Genomic DNA, 19,207 nt, shown 5'->3' with positions numbered 1-19,207 from the left:
ACTACTCAAGTTATAAGTCAACTTATAAGCAATTAATTTTAAGTATTCACAATTCACCCCCTCCCCCTCTTGTACTTTCAGATGTGTCTTTCAACTTTGATGATGCTTTTCTGAAAGTATTAAAGGAGTTGAAGCAGAAGTTGGTAAGTGCACCAATTATAGGGGTTCTGGAAGGAACTTCACAAGTTAGACCACCATACTTCAATGGACAACATTTCTCTCACTGGAAAGTACGAATGAAAACCTTTGCTAAAGCATACGATGTCAAAGTCTGGAGAGTCATTAAAAAGGGAAACTATCCCCTACCTGCTAGCACTCCACCACTTGTTGATCTTGATGATATCGATTCATACTCAAAGGAGCAACTGGAAGCGGTACAAGTGAATAACAACGCAAGAAATCTGCTCAATGCTATAAGTGGTGAAGAATACTTGAAAATATCGAGTTATGATACAGCTAAAGAGATGTGGGATAAACTTGAGGTCACCTATGAGGGAACCAGCAAAGTAAAGGAAACTCACATCAACATGCTAGTTCATGACTACGAACTTTTCTCAGTGAAAAAAGGAGAATCCATTGAAGAAATGTTTGCTAGGTTTAGTAAAATAATTAGTGACTTAAAGGCATTTGGCAAGCCCTACACCAGTGGTGATCAAGTCAGAAAAATTCTCAGAAGTCTGCCAACCACTTGGCAGACCAAAGTAGTCACACTGGAATCTCAAGACCTAAACAAATTGTCCTATGATGAACTACGAGGAGAACTCATTGCTTTTGAAAGAACGCATCTGAAAAAGATAAATCAAGAAGAGAAAAAGAAAATAGTTGCGTTCAAAACCTCTACTGAAATGGCTAAAAATGAAATTGATGATCCTGAAGCTCTACAAGAAGAGATTGCTATGATGTCTAGAAATATGCATGGGCTGATGAGAAGATACAGAAACACAAAGAAAGGAAGATTCTCACCAAGACGATCCAGGTAATACAATGAACAGGATAAGAACGATGGAAAATGCTACGAATGTGGAAAATTTGGGCACATTCAAGCTGAATGCCAAGAACTGAAAAGGAAGATCTTTAGAGGCTTCAACAAGAACAAATCTTTCAGAAGCTGGAGCGAAGAGGACAAATCAGACCACGAAGAAATAGCAAATCTTTGTTTCATGACAATTCTGGAAAATGAAATAAACAAAACCTCAGGATGCTGGACAGATGAAGATGATTCAGATGACGAGAACTGTCTCATGGCACGGGGTGAAACTAGTGAGGTAAGATCTTATGACTGCTAAAGATATAATGAATTGCAGGATATTCTTGATTCCACCTTAAAAGAGTCTCAAAAAATGATGAATGAACTTAAGATACTCACTAGGGAGGTTAAAGACTGGAAACTCAAACATGAAGTATGTGAAATCGAAAAAGAAGTACTTCAAGAAGAGTTTGAGGAATTGCAAATGCAGCTTAACAGCTTGCACAAATCCACCAGTCATAGTTCTGTTAGGTCAAACCAGACGACTTACAAGTCAATTGGAAAGGAACCAATCAGAACTAAGTCGACCAGTCGATCGGACCAGATGACTTACAAGTCAACTGGGAAAGAACCAGCTAAATCTAAGTCGGCTAGTTCTAACACTTATGAAAACAGGTCTGGAGCTAAATGTCATTAATGTAATAAAAGTGGGCATAAATATTCCGGTTGTAGCTTTCGTAAATCAAATGTATCAGGATGGGTTTGGAAACCAAAAAATTCTGAACCAAGCAACACTAACCCACCAGGACCTAGGAAAGCTTGGGTACCAAAAAAAAAGTGATCATCTTGTCTTGCAGGAACACCACAGAGTAAGCCGCAAAGGAAAATGGTATCTAGATAGTGCGTGTTCCAGTCATATGACAGGTGACAAAAACCTGTTCAAGGAAGTTACAAAGATCGATGGAGAAAGTGTAAAATTCGGAGACGATTCAAGGGGCAAAATAGTTGGCTCTGGAACAATTCTTTTCAATAACAACTGTGACATTACTGAAGTATATCTCATTGATGGCCTAAACTACAATCTCTTGAGCATAAGTCAACTCTGCGACTCAGGATATGAGGTAAAGTTTAAGAGAACAGGGTGTGCTATTGAAGACGAATCAGATAAGATAATTCTTCCTGGAAAAAGGTATGGAAATGTTTATATACTTGATGGTTTTGAAAAGATAGATGGTCACATTTGCTTATCCTCTATGTCTGATGATCCATGGTTATGGCATAGAAGACTTGGCCATGCTAGCATGCATTTGATTGAAAAACTGTCCAAACATGATTTAGTTATTGGTTTGCCTAAACTGAATTTCTCTAGAACTCATATTTGTGATGCATGTCAAATGGGTAAGCAAACCAGAAATTCTTTCAAAAATAAAGATATATTATCTACTTCAAAACCTTTGCAATTACTTCATATGGATTTATTTGGGCCTACTAGAACTGCTAGCATAGGAGGTAAGAGGTATGCTTTTGTTATTGTTGATGACTTTTCACGTTTCACCTGGGTAATCTTCTTGTATCATAAGGACGAAGCCTTAAGAAATTTTGAAATTTTCTGCAAAAAGGTTGAAAGAGAAAAGGGATATCTGATCTCAAAAATTCAGAGTGACCATGGAGGAGAATTTGAAAGCAGAGCTTTTGAAGACTTCTGCAACGATCAAGGATACACTCACAATTTCTCTGCACCACGCTCACCACAGCAAAATGGGGTTGTGGAAAGGAAGAACAGAACTCTCCAAGACATGGCAAGAACCATGCTACTAGAACATTCATTGCCAAACCATTTTTGGGCAGAAGGCGTAAGTACTGCTTGTCACATCCTCAACCGTTGCCTCATAAGGCCAATTCTAAAGAAGACCCCTTATGAACTCTGGAAATGTAAACGTCCAAATATCAGTTACTTCCATCCCTTTGGAAGAAAATGTTTTATTCACAATAACGGTAAAGATAATCTTGGAAAGTTTGACCCAAGAAGTGATGAAGGTATCTTTCTTGGTTACTCTTTAAATAGCAGATCTTTTAGAGTCTACAATAAACGTACTTTATGTGTAGAAGAATTTGTACATGTTATATTCGATGAAAATAATCCCTTGGTCGAGAAAAGGAACTACTGGAGGTGACGAAGATCAAACTCAAGAAGCTCAGGACAAAGGAAAATCATAGGAGTGGACTAGCACATCTGGGGTGATCGAGTCAACTAGAGAAAATAGCAGCAATACTCCAGACCCACAAGTCAAGTCGACTACAAATATAATTCTACCAAATGAATGGATAAGCGAACCCGAATATCCTCATAAATTTATTATAGGGGATCCAAACGAAGGAATGAAAACTAGGGCTGCGCTCAAAAAGAAAGCAAATATTACATTGATTTCTCAAATTGAGCCAAAAAAGGTAAAGGAAGCACTGAAGGATTCAAGCTAGGTGCAAGTCATGCAGGAGGAATTAGATCAGTTCAGCAAGAATCAAGTGTGGAAACTAATACCCAAAGCTGATAATGTGTCTGTGATCGGAACAAAATGGGTATTTAGAAACAAACTGAACGAGGATGGAAAAGTCATAAGAAATAAAGCGAGACAAGTTGCTCAGGGCTATTCACATCAAAAAGGAGTCGACTATGATGAGACTTTCGTCCCAGTAGCTCGTTTGGAGTCTATACGAATTCTTCTGGCATACGCATCCTTTAAAGGATTCAAGCTGTTTCAAATGGATGTTAAAAGTGCCTTTTTGAATGGATTTATCGAGGAAGAAGTTTTTGTAAAACAGCCTCCAGGCTTTGAGGATTCAAAATTTCCATACCATGTATACAAGCTTACCAAAGCACTGTATGGGTTGAAACAAGCTCCACGTACCTGGTATGATAGGCTGAGTGCTTTTCTTATTGATCATGGCTTTACCATAGGTAAAATAGACACTACTTTGTTTATTAAATGATCATCAGAAGGTAATCTCATTATTCAAATTTATGTTGATGATATTATATTTGGTAGTGCTAACCATCTTATGTGCAAGGAATTTTCAAATCTTATGCAAAGTGAGTTTGAAATGAGCATGATGGGTGAACTAATGTTCTTCCTTGGGCTACAAATCCAACAAACCGAAGAAGGAACTTTTATTTGTCAGACCAAATATACAAAAGAGCTGATTCAAAAATTTGGTATGAACAATGCAAAATCAATTGGCACTCCTATGAGCCCCGCTACAAATCTAGACAAAGATGAACAGGGCACACCAGTTGATGAAACCAAAAACATGGGAATGATTGGATCACTGTTATATCTGACAGCAAGTCGACCAGATATTATGTTCAGCATATGTAAATGTGCCAGGTTTCAGTCAGCTCCTAAGGAGTCATATTTGACTGCTGTAAAGAGAATCATTCGATATCTCATTGGAACTGTATCTCATAGATTGTGGTATCCTCGCTCTAACTCTTTTAAATTAGAAGGTTTTTCAGATGTTGATCTTGCAGGTGATAAAGAAGATAGAAAGAGCACTAGCGGCACTTGTCAATTACTAGGAAAAATATTAATATCCTGGAACAGTAAAAAGCAAGCATCAGTCGCCTTGTCCACTACTGAAGCTGAATACATTGCTATTGGACAGTGTTGTGCACAACTATTGTGGATGTCTCATTAATTGGGTGACTATGAGCATTCGTTTAAACCTATACAAATTTTTTGTGATAATTCTAGTGCTATTTGTCTTTCAAAAAATCCTGTGCATCATTCTAGAACAAAGCATATAAATATTAAGCATCATTTTATTAGAGATCGTGTTCTTAAGGGAGATATAGAAATAGCCTTTGTTGGCACCTCTTCTCAATTAGCCGATATTTTTACTAAGCCTTTGTTAGAAGAAAGATTTTGTACTTTGAGAAAAATTTCTAATAACTCTTAGGACCTATGTGCTCAATTACTTTAAAGTTCTACAATTGTCCTTCTCCCACGCATTTATTATGGCTCCGATTTTTCCCCTCTCTTTTCACTTCGTTCACAGTTCGAAGATGGAAAGCCAATCACCACGTCTTCTCAACTGACAACTTTTTCTTTTCTGTACTCAACCGTCAAAATCCTCTTCTTAAGTTAGAAAACCCTTTCGGTCACTCTCATCTCCATCTTCTCTCCAAAACCTCGAGCAAATCCCCTCTTCTACAATGGCAAAACACTTCAAGAATCCCTCTGTCTCCACCAGAAAAAGTACCTGCTCTAAGGCGAACCCCCCTTCTGCGCCTCCTGAGCAAGTAGACCTAGGGTCTGATCACTCTGAAGGTTTCGCCTCATCTCAGGGTGATTTCTCTGAACACTCCCAATTTCTAGGAGAAAAAGCCTTAGGCAAACGACCCATGGAAGATCCTCCCATTTCATCCACCCCAAGGAAATCAAAGGTTGATTTCTCTGCCTCACTCAAGTTGGACCTAAATTTCTGGGATACCCCAAATAGGGATCTTTTCATTACTCTTAAGGACAAGCCCATCGCCCATGGAAGGGTCATGGATCTTGATGATATGGAAGCCCTCAACTGTAAGGTTAAAGAACTCTTTGTTTATCAAGGGTGGAAAAAATTCCTCTTTATTCCTCCGCCTAAGGTATATGAACCCCTGGTCAAAATGTTTTATGCAAATCTTCGCTCTAGTAAACCAGATAGGCTAGAATCTCTAGTGCTAGGTAAGCGCATTGTTCTTGATTGTGCCTTGTTTGACTCTCTTTTCCAATGTCGTTGCTCTAGTTTCCCTACTCTTTTTAAAAATGTGTGGCCTGAGGATTTTGAAATTTCTTTTGACCAAGACAAACAGTGCAATGTTAAGTGTCCCTCTGAAATTCTTCCAAACCAATTGGGCCCTAGTGATGTAAGTTTTGAAACTCGGGTTCTAGCCCATATTGTGGCAACCACCCTGCTTCCTCGTACTGGTTCCTTTTCAACTTTCTCTCAAAGGGATACATTCTTTGTCTACTGCCTCATTACAAAACTCAAACTCAAGCTTTCCTCCTGGGTCATCAATTTCATGATAAAAAGTGCTGAAGATTCCACTAGTTTACCTTATGACATGGCAGTCACTCATATTCTGGAAGCCCATCAAATTTTTCTGTCCAACTATCCCTTCATTACTGTCTCCAAGTCCTATAATTCTAGAGCTTTTGCTAGTATGGGCTATGTGAGTATCAAGGGCTCCTGGGTTAAGAAAAGTGAGAGTGAAGCAAAGCAGGCCCCTATGGAAACCATACCTTCATCAGTTGTTCCTCCTCCTACTCTTGTCAGTTCTGAGCTTAGTGAGAAGCTTAGCTCTATTGACTCCAAACTCTCTGACATCAAGAATCTTCTTTCCGCCACTCTGTCCACTGTGGGTGACATTCATGCTATTTCAAAGGAAACAGGGTCTGACGTGTCAAAAATCAGAGTTGTTGTTCTTAGAGTAAGGGAAAATGTTGTCAAAGCCTTCAAGGAGGTTCACGATAGGCTGGATGGCCTAAGTGTCGCTGCAAATACTAGCTTCGAATAGTTAAAGGAGGCCATCTGCAACCCTTACCTATTTCCTGCGCCACTAGTGTGAATGTTTTTCAAAACTATGTTTTTTTTGACATCTTGTTTTGGTGGTATTGTGGGCTACGATTTAAGCCCTTGGATAATTCTGTTTTTTTGCTACTGTGGGCTGTTTCACCAGCCACTAGATAATCTCTTTACCTTTCCTGCTTTACTGTAATCTATATTTCTAATCCCTCTTTGCTGATGACAAAAAGGGGGAGAAAAGGCCTATGTTATTTTGCCTATGTTATGTGCATGTGTACAGGTACAATCGACTATGCGTCTATCTGTGTATGTGTACAGGTCGACTGCACACATTTTATATGTGTATAGGTAGCATATATTGTATATTGTACAGGTACAAGTCGGTACAAGCCGACTGCACACATTGAGGGGAGAGTCATGGACAGGTCAAGTCGATTGCATACATTGCGGGGGAGTCAATCGTACATACTGAGGGGGAGTCAAGTAAACTAGTAAAACACAGGGAAGTCGACTGGTGTTTACTTATTTACCTTATTATATTATTTTGCCATCATCAAAAAGGGGGAGATTGTTAGATCATGTTTTAATGATGCAAATAATATACATGTGCAGGAAATCAAGTTCAAGAAGTAAAGAAGACTGCTGGAATAGTTCATGATGTACAAGGAAAGAAATCAATCAGCATGTGATCAGCAAATCTGGATTGGTCTCGCAAATCTGGGCGCAATCTAATCAACGAATCAATCAGCGATAACAATGATTAGCTGAGCTGGAAAAATTTAAATAAGCCTTGGACAAAGGCACGAATCATGGGCAAAATCACGGAAGACTAAAGGATACGAGGAGATCTGGGAAGCGACCATGTTTGGAAGATTCACCAGTCAAGGAGAAATCAAGTGAAGCAATACTCTGCTGAAGGAAAGCAATCAAGAGAAGCAACGGCTCATTCCTTATTTTTGGAAAGAATCAATTCTTTCCAAGGATCAAATATCTTGGGTTGTCAAGTCTCTACCATCCATCAAAGTATTTATACACCCTTGTAAACCCTAGCTGAGACATACTTTGATCAAACCAAATCACTCTCTTCATTCTACTGCAAACAAGCATTGTAGTTCACTAAGATCTGTTGTGTAACAAGTCAGGGATAAAAAGAGAGCACACAACTACTAAGGCATTGTATCAAAAACGAGTTCTAGAGAAACTGAGCGATATACACCACATCTGTACTCGGAGGAAACTCATTTACTAAAGAGAACTCCCTTGCAACCCAAGGGGATTCACATTGAATCCGAACCAGTATAAAAATCCCGGTATTTTTAATTCCTGCAATTATTTTCTGCATTTTACCTTCCGTTACCACATCTGCTAAATTATCATATTCAGTCGATTACTCAAGTTATAAGTCAACTTATAAGCAATAAATTTTAAGTATTTACAATTCACCCCCTCTTGTACTTTCAAAAGGGAGTATCTTTTGTGTTGATGCAAGAATCACAACTTGCATCCTCCAATTTGGGTGTTTTTGGCATATAAGAAAAAAAAATTCACCTTATAAGAAATATTTTCTCAAATAATGTTTTATTTGTTGAGATCAATTTTCAGATTACCTTGTTGAAAATGTTTAATTCCATGTATATATGCAACTTGTGACAAGTTAATACTATCTTAAAATTTATTCCATATCAACAGCTAATTTTCAGGTAATTATATATCTTCATCTTCGCCTTGTTTCTTTTCTAGTTCTTCTCTAGCGTGCGTGTAAAAAATGAACATTGAGACCAAGTATAACATAAAACTTCTACCTGTAAAATTCCAATCTAGGAGGCTACGAATAAAATTTGACAGAGGGAAGTTTACTCATAAGTTGTTTGGTTCAAATATTCTCATGTGGTAAAACGTATTGACGTCAATAAAAAAACGTTTAAGAACTAGAAGTCAAGTGATTCAAACTTAGAACGGTCTCTTCATTATATTCTTGTATGATGCAGAAAAGTGGTTCGCATCACATTCGATGAAAAAAGGATTGCAATGTTGGATTTGGAAGAAAACTGTGTTGAATTCTTGTGATCTAATCACTTACTACTAGATAGTGGCTACATAAATGTTTACACTAGTAACAACTTGAAGGTAGAAAAGGGATAAAGGTAGATGCTTGATACAGTATAGAAGTGTTGCACTATTAGCATATTTTAACTAATTATAACAGGCTATTACTTTATTCTCCAGATTGCCAAAGTAGGTTTACTAATAATCAATGTATGTTGTCATAGCCTCGTAGGTTATCTTGATTTAATAGTATAGAAAAATATACACTACTCACTGTACACATAAGTTAAACTCTGATAGAAACTAAGAGTCCGCCAAACTATATAGAGAACCAGGTTCTCTACTAGTTCCCACAGAACGCACACACACAACAGTAAGTAAGTGACACAATAGAGTTTTACGTGGAAAACTCCCAGCTCACGTGATTAAAAACCACGACCTATCCTACACAACTTCACTACTAAGCAAACTTTCAGATTACAAACTATTGTAACCTAGGAATTAACCTCTTAATTCCTCACTAACTTGTGATAACTCTATCACAAACCCCTTTGTAATACTTTATTACAAAGCTTACAACTAGACTAACTCTAGCCAAGATACAAACGCAAGGTTTATGATTTTACAACAGATCTCCTACACAATATGTCTAACTAAGCTAAGTAGGAATTACAAATGAAATACTTTAACAAAGGTGCAACACAACTAAGGACATAAAATGACTCGATGCAGGAAACTGACCCTTCGTTATGTTGTTATTTGTTCTTGATGCCCTTGGAAGTCACTTGCCAGATCAACACACACTTGAGAGAATGCTTGATGAATTCTAGGATGTGCAAGTGTGATGTTTTTCCTTTGCTTCATGTTAATATTACATAAGTGACATCACTTGAATGATGCAAGCATGTTTGGTACAAGGACATTCCCCATAAAGTGACTGATGCACTGTTTGTACTATTGCGTGTGTGCAGAGAAATAATGGCAACGACTTTACAATTGTGAGGGTTTATTGGTACAGTCATGTAACGACCTGGCCGGTCGTTTCATGAGTTACAGTCACATTCTCCCCATTTCTGCTTCTTTATGTTTTGTTTAGCTATATTTCATCATATCGTGTTGGTTGTTCTGTGTTCGGAGTCGTCATCGAGTGAAATGAAACACTTAGTCTCTTATTTAGAAGCTTAAGTTGGAAAAGTCAAACGGATGTTGACACATGAGTAGAAGGTCTCGGATGTGAATTTTGATGGTTCAGATAGCTTCGTTAGGTAATTTTGGACTTAGGAGCGTGTTCGAAATGTATTTTGGAGGTCCGTGTTAGATTTAGGCTTGAATTGGCGAAATTGAAAATTTGGCATTTTCCGATCGACAGAGGAAATCTTGATATCGAGGTCAGAATGGAATTCCGGAAATTGGATTAGGTCCATTGTGTCATTTATAATGTATGTGCAAAATTTCAGGTCATTCGGATGAGGTTTGATAGGATTTTGTATCGTTTGCGGAATTCAGAAGTTTGGAAATCCTTAGGCTTGAATCCGAGGGTAATTTGGTATTTTGATGTTGTTTTGAGTATTCCGAAGGTTTGAATAAGTTTGAATAGTGGTATATGACTTGTTGGTAGGTTTGGTTGAGGTCCCGAGGGCCTCAGGATGATTTCGACGGGTTATCGGAGAGTTGGAAAATTGGAGTTGCAGCTGAAGCTGCTGTTTTCTGTCATAACTGCACCTGCAGATTGGGGACTGCAGGTGCAAGCCACAGAAGCGGAAAGGAGACTGCAGAAGCAGCATTGGTCGCAGGAGCAGAGGACTGGACCGTATCTGTGAGCCCGCAGGTGCGGCGTCTGAGGACTTAATCCGTAGGTACAGATTTTTGGGCGCAGAAGCGGCACACAGGTGCGAGATATTGTCCGCACATGCAAAAATAGCTAGGCAAAAAGTATAAAAGCCCTCTTCGCGAATTTCAATCATTTCTTCTCTATTTTTTGACGAGTTGGAGCTTGGGGACTGTGATTTCAAGAGAGAATTAAGTGTTTTCAGGTAAGCTACTTGGACCTTGTATCTTGTATTTATGACTATTATTCCATTGTTTAACCATGATATTAGTGGGTAAATTGGAGAAGAAATTGGGACATTAGGGCTTGAAATTGAAGAGTTTAAATTGGAGATTTAAGGGTCCATTTGAGGTCCGATTTTGATATATATAGACTCGGGAGTGAAAGGAGTTTCTAGTTTTGCAATTTTTGTTGGATTCCGAGACGTCGGCCCGGGGTTCGGGTTTGAGCAAATTCAGGATTTTGGGTCTCATTTGATAATTTTCATGTGGGTTTTGTTCCTTTGGCATGTATTGATGATATGATTCTAATTTTGGATAGATTCGGGGCGATTGGAGGCTAAGTCAAGAGGCAAGAGCATTGTGGAGTAGATCTTTATCCGGTTCGAGGTAAGTAACGATTGTAAATCTAGACTTGAGGGTATGAAACCCCGGAATTTCATACTATTTTTATAAATGAGGTGACGTACAAGCTAGGTGACGGGCGTGTGGGCATGCACCCATAGGGATTGTGACTTGGTCCGTCCCGTGACAACTGTAGAGTTGCATATTTTGATAAACTCTATATGATATCTATGTGTTTTAGAAATGATTCCGTTAACTTGGGCTGAATGCCATGTTTGGGGCCTTGTGTCGTACTATTTGGACCCTCAGGGGTATTTTACTATTATCCTCGCATCGTTTTTTGATAGAAAGCATTATCCTCAGTCATGGTTTATACTTGTTTATTGTTAAATCTTGTTCATCACTCTTTTTCAATATATGAAAGTGTTTGGGCTGAGTTTGTACTGAAATGCCCGATTGGCTTGTGAGGTTGAAGAGTGAGTGAGACTGAGTGCCGGATTGTGAGGATAGTTAGGGATCGGGCTGCATGCCGCAGCATTATATATGGATCGGGTTGCATGCCGCAACGATATGTTGGATCGGGCTGCACGCCGCAGCAATATAGTGCTTGGGCTGTTGGAGCCCCTCCAGAGTTTGTACACCCCCAGTGAGCGTAGTCGACTATATACTTATGGATCGGGTTGTACGCCGCAACGGTTATTATAAGGTACCTGTTGAGTGTGAGTGTTGACTGATGAGAGTTGAGTCATAAGTGACTGAGAGGCTTGCTCGGGGGCTATATATACAGGAGTGATACTTTGACCGAGAGGCTTGTCTTTATGAAATTGTTGTTTTCACTCTTTTTTTATACTGAGCCTCTATTGAAAATGTTGGACAAATATTTTAAATAACTTTAATTGAAACTGGAATTTTTACGAGATATTCGAAATTTAAGTACTGATTGATCCTATTGTTTCCACTGAGGTTTTATGTTATGAAATGTGTATGATTTTAAAATGCTCGTCACTGCACTTAGCTTTTATATATAATTGTTACTTACTGAGTTGGCGTACTCACGTTACTCCCTGCACCTTGTGTACAGATCCAGGTGCAAGGGCATCCGAGTGAGAGTTATTCCTTCCTTCAGAGCATTTCCGGAGTTAGCAAGGTAGATGCACGGCGTTCGCAGCCTTGCCTTTCTCCTTCCTATCTATTAGTATTTGTTTTTTTATCATGATCATCTTGTATTGAGTAGACAGTACCAGATTGTATTTTAGTGGCTCATGACTAGTGATACCGGGATCTGGCAATGGTTGATGTTTTGCATATTTGTTTTCGCTTGTTTTGAAATGTTTTTAAACGGAAGATTTGTTATAATATCTGATTAGTAAATGAATTTAGAGAAAGACCAGTTTTATTATAAACGTCGAATCGGCTAGCCTAGTACTGCGATAGGCACCATCACGGCCGGGGTGGTTTGGGGTCGTGACAAGTTGGTATCGGAGCCTAGGTTATATAGGTTTCACCAGTCATGAGCAAGTTTAGTAGAGTATTGCAGATCAGTACTGAGACGTCTGTACTTATATTCGAGAGGCTGTAGAACCTTTAGGAAAAACTTCACATTCTTGAATTCTTGTCGTGCGAATCTGTTGATTCTGGTAACTAAGCTTCTGATATTCTATTCTATCACAGATGGTAAGGACATGTGCTACCGGTCAGGACAGACGACCACCTGTACCACCAGTTGGGGCCACTAGAGGCCGAGGTCCCGGTCGAGGCCGTGGTAGGGATAGGGGTGTAGCCCGCACAGCAGCTAAGGCAGCACCTGCAGGTCCACCAGTCGCCCCAGTTCATGATCAGGTCCTAGTTGCAAACGCTCCAGCAGGACCAGCTCAGGCACCGGCCGTGCTGATTGTTATTCCAGGCCTTCAGAAGGACTAGCCTAGATTCTATCAGTGTGCACTGGCCTAGATTAGGAGGTCTTAGTTACTACGGCTACAGCTACTTCTCAGGCGGGGGAGGCACCCAGATTCTCGTCGCTCGCACACCTAAGTAGGTTGTGCAGGGACTTTAGACCCCGGGGGCACCACCAGCCCAGCCGATCGCGCCTGCTCAGAATTATATGGTACCAGTTATGCCTGACGATGAGCAGCGTCGATTGGAGAGGTTTGGTAAACTTCATCCTCCGACTTTCAGTGGTGTGGAGGGAGAGGATGCCTAGGGTTTCTTGGACAAGTGTTAGAGGATTCTTCGGACCGTAGGTATTTTGGAGACTGGTGGGGTCTCGTTCACTACCTTCCAGTTTTCAGGAGTTGCCTTTACTTGGTGGGAGGCTTATGAGAGGCATAGGCCTGTTGGTGCAGCACCCCTTACTTGGCAACAGTTCTCCGCTCTCTTTTTGGAGAAGTATGTGCCATAGTCTCGTAGGGAGGAACTGCGCAGGCAGTTCAAGCAGTTACATCAGGATGATATGACTGTGATACAGTATGAGATGAGATTTTTAGAGCTAGCTCGTCATGCTGTTTGGTTGGTTCCTACGGATAGAGAGAGGATCAGGAGGTTCGTGGATGGCCTCACATATCAGCTTCGAATTCTCATGATCAGAGAGAGGGTGTCAGGTGTTACTTTTGAGCAGGTTGTTGATATTTCCCGAGAGATTGAGTCAATTCGTCGCCAAGAGCGAGATGAGAAGGAGGCCAAGAGGTCTCGGGGATCTAGTAGTTTTGGTTGTTCCTTTAATAGGTCAGTTTCAACACGACAGAGGTCATCCATTCAGACATGCTCAGTCAGCTCGCCCAGTTCATCATGGGGCATCATCAGGCCATGGTTCTCACAGTTCTCATCAGGGCCATTCATCACTTAGTGCCCTTCCAGCTCAGAGTTCATCCCGTGCTCCATCAGTTCAGGGCTCTTCCATGCCAGGTTCTTCTACTAGTCATCCTGGTGCTAGGGGTTCCCTTCAGTCCCTGCCCCCCGCACCAGGGAGTTGCTATGAGTGTGGAGAGTTTGGGAATATAAGGAGACAGCGTCCTCGTCTTCTTGGGGGTCCATCTCAGCAGATGAGTCAGCCCTCGACTTTAGCTCCGATTACTTCACCACCCGCCCAGGCAGCTAGGGGTAGGGGTCATTCAGCTAAGGGTTGCCCTAGAGGAGAGGTCGATCAGGTGGTGGTCAGGACCATTTCTATGCACTCCCAGCCAGACCGATGTTATTGCTTCAGATTCTGTGATTATAGGTATTGTCTTAGTTTGCCACAGAGATACCTCTATGTTATTTGATCCTGGTTCCACTTTTTCATATGTATTATTGTAATTTGCTCGTTATTTGGATACGCCCCGTGAGTCTCTTGTTTTATTTGTTTATGTATCTACTTCGGTGGGCAATACTATTGTTGTGGACCGCATATATCGATCGTGTGTGGTGACTATTGGGGGTTTGGAGACCCGAGTGGACCTTCTGTTGCTTTGTATGGTGGATTTTAATGTGATATTAGGCGTGGATTGGCTATCTCCGTGTCGTTCTATTTTGGACTGTCATGCTAAGACAGTGACGTTGGCTATGCTGGGTGTGCCACGGATTGAGTGGTAAGGTTCGACTTATTTTGTTCCTAGTAGAGTGATTTCGTTTCTGAAGGCCCAGCAGATGGTTGGGAAGGGTTGCCTTTCTTATTTGGCCTTCAAAGGGATGTTAGTGCAGAGACTCCTACCATTGATTCAGTCCCGGTGGTGTTTGACTTTCCAGATGTGTTTCCTGCAGACTTGTCGGGCATGCCACTGGACAGAGATATTGACTTCGGTATTGATTTGGTGTCGGGCACTCAGCCCATTTCTATTCCATCGTATTGTATGACACCGGTGGAGTTGAAAAAGTTGAAGGAGCAGCTTCAAGAACTCCTTGATAAGGGGTTTATTCGGCCTAGTGTGTCGCCTTGGGGTGCACATCTTCTATTTGTGAAGAAGAAGGATGGCACGATGAGGATGTGCATTGATTACAGGCAGTTGAACAAAGTTACAATCAAGAACAAGTATCCTTTGCCTCGTATTGATGATTTATTTGATCAGGGAGCGAGGGTGTTCTCCAAGATTGATCTCCAGTCAAGGTATCACCAGTTGAAGATCAGGGACTCAGATATTCATAAGACGGCTTTCAGGACCCGATATGGTCATTATGAATTCCTTATGATGTTTTTGGGGTTGACCAATACCCCAACAGCGTTCATGCATTTGATGAACAGTGTGTTTCAACCTTATCTCGACTCATTTGTTATTGTATTCATTGATGATATTCTGGTGTACTCGCGTAGTCAAGAGGAGCACGCTGAGCATTTGAGAGTTGTATTGCAGTGGTTGAGAGAGGAGAAGCTTTATGCAAAGTTCTTCAAGTGTGAGTTTTAGCTCAGTTTAGTGGTTTTCTTGGGGCAGGTGGTGTCCAGTGAGGGTATTCAGGTTGATCCGAAGAAGATAGCGGCGGTTCAGAGTTAGCCTAGACCATCCTCAGCCACAGAGATTCGCAGCTTTCTTGGTTTGACAGGTTATTACCGTTGGTTCATTCAAGGATTTTCATTTATTGCATCACCCTTGACCAAATTGACTCAAAAGGTTGCTCCATTTAGGTGGTCGGATGAGTGTGAGGTGAGCTTTCAGAAGCTCAATACTGCCTTGACCACAGCTCCAGTGTTAATTTTGCCATCAGCTTCAGGTTCATATACAATATATTGTGATGCTTCTAGAGTTAGTATCGGGTGTGTGTTGATGCAAGAGGGTAGAGTGATTGTTTATGCTTCTCGTTAGTTGAAGCCCCATGAGAAGAACTACCATGTTCATAATTTGGAGTTGGCTGCCATTGTTCACGCATTGAATATTTGGAGGCATTATCTCTATGGTATGTCCTGTGAGGTGTTTACTGATCATCGTAGCCTCCAGCACTTGTTCAAATAGAAAGATCTCAAGTTGAGCCAGCGGAGATAGTTGGAGCTGCTAAATGACTATGATATTACTATCTTGTACTATCCGGGGAAGGCCAATGTAGTGGTCGATGCTTTGAGTAGGAAGGCGGTAAGTATGGGCAGTTTGGCATATATTCTTGTTGGGGAAAGGCCTCTTGCACTTGATATTCAGGCTTTGGCCAATTGGTTTGTGAGGTTAGATATTTTAGAGCCCCAGTCGGATCTTAGCTTGTGTGGTTTCTTGGTCCTCCTTGTTTGATCGTATCAGAGAGCGCTAGTATGATGATCCTCATTTGCTTGTCCTCAAGGATAGAGTTCAGCACGATGATGCCAGAGATGTGACTATTGGTGATGATGGGGTATTGAGGATGCAGGGTCGGATATGTGTGACCAATGTGGATGGGCTTTGATAGTTGATTTTGGAGGAGGCTTATAGCTCGTGGTATTCCATCCATCCAGGTGCCGCGAAGATGTATCAGGATTTGAGACAGCAATACTGGTGGAGGAGAATGAAAAAAGATATAGTGGGATTTGTAGCTCAGTGTCTCAATTGTTAGCAGTTGAAATATGAGCATCAAAGACCGGGTGGCTTACTTCAGCAGATGGATATTCCAGAGTGGAAGTGGGAGCAGATCACCATGGATTTCATATTTGGACTCCCACGGACTTTGAGGAAGTTCGATACTATTTGGTGATTGTGGATCGGCTGACCAAGTCTGCGCACTTCATTCCTATGTGTACTACCTATTCTTCAGAGCGGTTAGCAGGGATTTATATCCGAGAGATTGTTCGCCTGCATGGTGTCCCACTACCTACTCAGTTTATGTTGTAGTTTTGGAGGGCCGAGCAGCGAGAGTTAGGTACTCAGGTTGAGATGATCACAACTTTTCGCCCTCAGACGGATGGGCAGTCTGAGCGCACTATACAGATATTGGAGGACATGTTGCATGCTTGTGTCATTGATTTTGGGGGTTCATGGGATTAGTTTCTATCGCTCGCAAATTTTGCATATAACAACAGTTATCAATTGATATTCAGATGGCTCTATATGAGGCTTTATATGGGAGACAGTGTAGATCTCTAGTAGGATGGTTCGAGCTGGGCGAGGCCAGGCTTTTGGAGATAGACTTAGTGCAGGATGCTTTAGACAAGGTGAAAGTGATTCAGGAGCGGTTTCGTACAGCGCAGTCTAGACAAAAGAGTTATGTTGACAGGAAGGTTCGTGATGTGTCTTATATGGTTTAGGAGAAGGTTTTATTGAAGGTTTCACCCATAAAGGGTGTTATGAGATTTGGGAAGAAGGGTAAATTGAGTCCTCAGTTCATTGCGCCTTTTGAGCTGCTTTGGAGTATTGGGGAGGTGGCTTATGGGCTTGCTTTACCACCTAGTTTTTCGAGTGTGCATCCGGTATTTCATGTTTCTATGCTCCGAAAGTATATTGGCGATCTGTCTCATGTTTTATATTTCAGCACAGTTCAGTTAGACGATGATTTGACTTATGATGTGGAGCTAGTGGCTATTTTGGAGCGGCAGGTCCAAAAGTTGAGATCAAAGGATATAGCTTCAGTGAAAGTGCAGTAAATAGGTCAGCCTGTGGAGAAGGCTACCTGGGAGACTGAGCGGGAGATGCAGAGCAGATATCCTCACCTATTTGAGGTTCCATGTATGTTTCTTTACTCATTCGAAGACGAATGTTTATTTAAGAGGGGGATGATGTAACGACCCGACTGGTCGTTTCATGAGTTACAGTCTCGTTCTCCCCATTTCTGCTTCTTTATGTGTTGTTCAGCTGTATTTCACCATATCGTGTTGGTTTTTCTGTGTCCGGAGTGGTCATGGAGTGAAAAGAGACACTTAGTCTCTTATTTAGAAGCTTAAGTTGGAAAGGTCAACCGGATATTGACTCATGAGTATAAGATCTCGGATGTAAATTTTGATGGTTCGGATAGCTTGGTTAGGTGATTTTGGACTTAGGAGCATGTTTGGAATATATTTTGGAGGTCCGTCTTAGATTTAGGCTTAAATTGGCGAAATTAAAAATTTGGCATTTTCCGGTACGGTAGAGGAAATCTTGATATCGGGGTCAGAATGGAATTCTGAAAATTGGAGTAGGTTGTTGTGTCATTTGTGACGTGTGTGCAAAAGTTCAGGTCATTCAGATGAGGTTTGATAGGTTTTTGTGTCGTTTGCGGAATTCGAAAGTTTAGAAATCCTTAGGCTTGAATTCGAGGGTGATTTGGTGTTTTGATGTTGTTTTGAGTGTTCCGAAGGTTTGAATAGTGGTATATGACTTGTTGGTAGGTTTGGTTTAGGTCCCGAGGGCCTCAGGATGATTTCGACGGGTTATGGGAGAGTTGAAAAATTGGAGTTGTAGCTGAAGTTGTTGGTTTCTATGATAACCCCACCTGTGGATTGGGGACCGCAGCTGCGAGCCGCAGAAGCGGAACGGAGACCGCAGAAGCAACATAGGTCGCAGGAGTGGAGGGCTGGACCGCATCTGCGAGACCTGGGGCGCAGGTGAGCGTCTGAGGACTTAAGTGACTTCCGCAGGTGCGGATTTTTTGGCGTAGAAGCGGCCCACAGGTGCGAGATATTGTCCGCAGATGCGGAAATAGCTGGGCAGAAAGTATAAAAAACCCTCTTCGCGAATTTCAGCCATTTCTTTACCATTTTTGGACGAGTTGGAGCTTGGGCCTGTGATTTTAAGAGGAAATTAAGTGTTTTCAGTGAGGTAAGCTACTTGGACCTTGTATCTTGTGTTTATGGCGATTATTCCATTGTTTAATCATGATATTAGTGGGAAAATTAGAGAAGAAAATTGGGAGATTAGGGCTTGAAATTGGAGAGTTTAAATTGGGGATTTGAGAGCCATTTGAGGTCCGATTTTTATGATTTTGGTATGTATAGACTCGGGAGTGAAAGGAGTTTCTAGTTTTGCGATTTTTGTGGACCTGGGGTCGGGTTTGAGCAAATTTGGGATTTTGGGTCTAATTCGATAATTTTCGTGTGGGTTTTGTTCCTTTGGCATGTATTGATGATATGATTCTGATTTTGGATAGATTCGGGGCGATTAGAGGCTGAGTCGAGAGGCAAGAGCATTGCGGAGTAGATCTTCGTCCGGTTTGAGGTAAGTAACGATTATAAATCTAGACCTGAGGGTATGAAACCCTGGAATTTCAAACTATTTTTATAAATGAGGTGATGCACATGCTAGGTGACGGGCGTGTGGGTGTGCACCCGTAGGGATTGTGATTTGGCCCGTCCCGTGACAACTGTGGAGTTGCATATTTTGATAAACTCTATATGATATCTATGTG

This window comes from Nicotiana tabacum, chromosome 3 (genome assembly GCF_000715075.1).
Source record: "Nicotiana tabacum cultivar K326 chromosome 3, ASM71507v2, whole genome shotgun sequence".
NCBI lineage: Eukaryota > Viridiplantae > Streptophyta > Magnoliopsida > Solanales > Solanaceae > Nicotiana > Nicotiana tabacum.
This window is presented reverse-complemented; position numbering follows the sequence as displayed.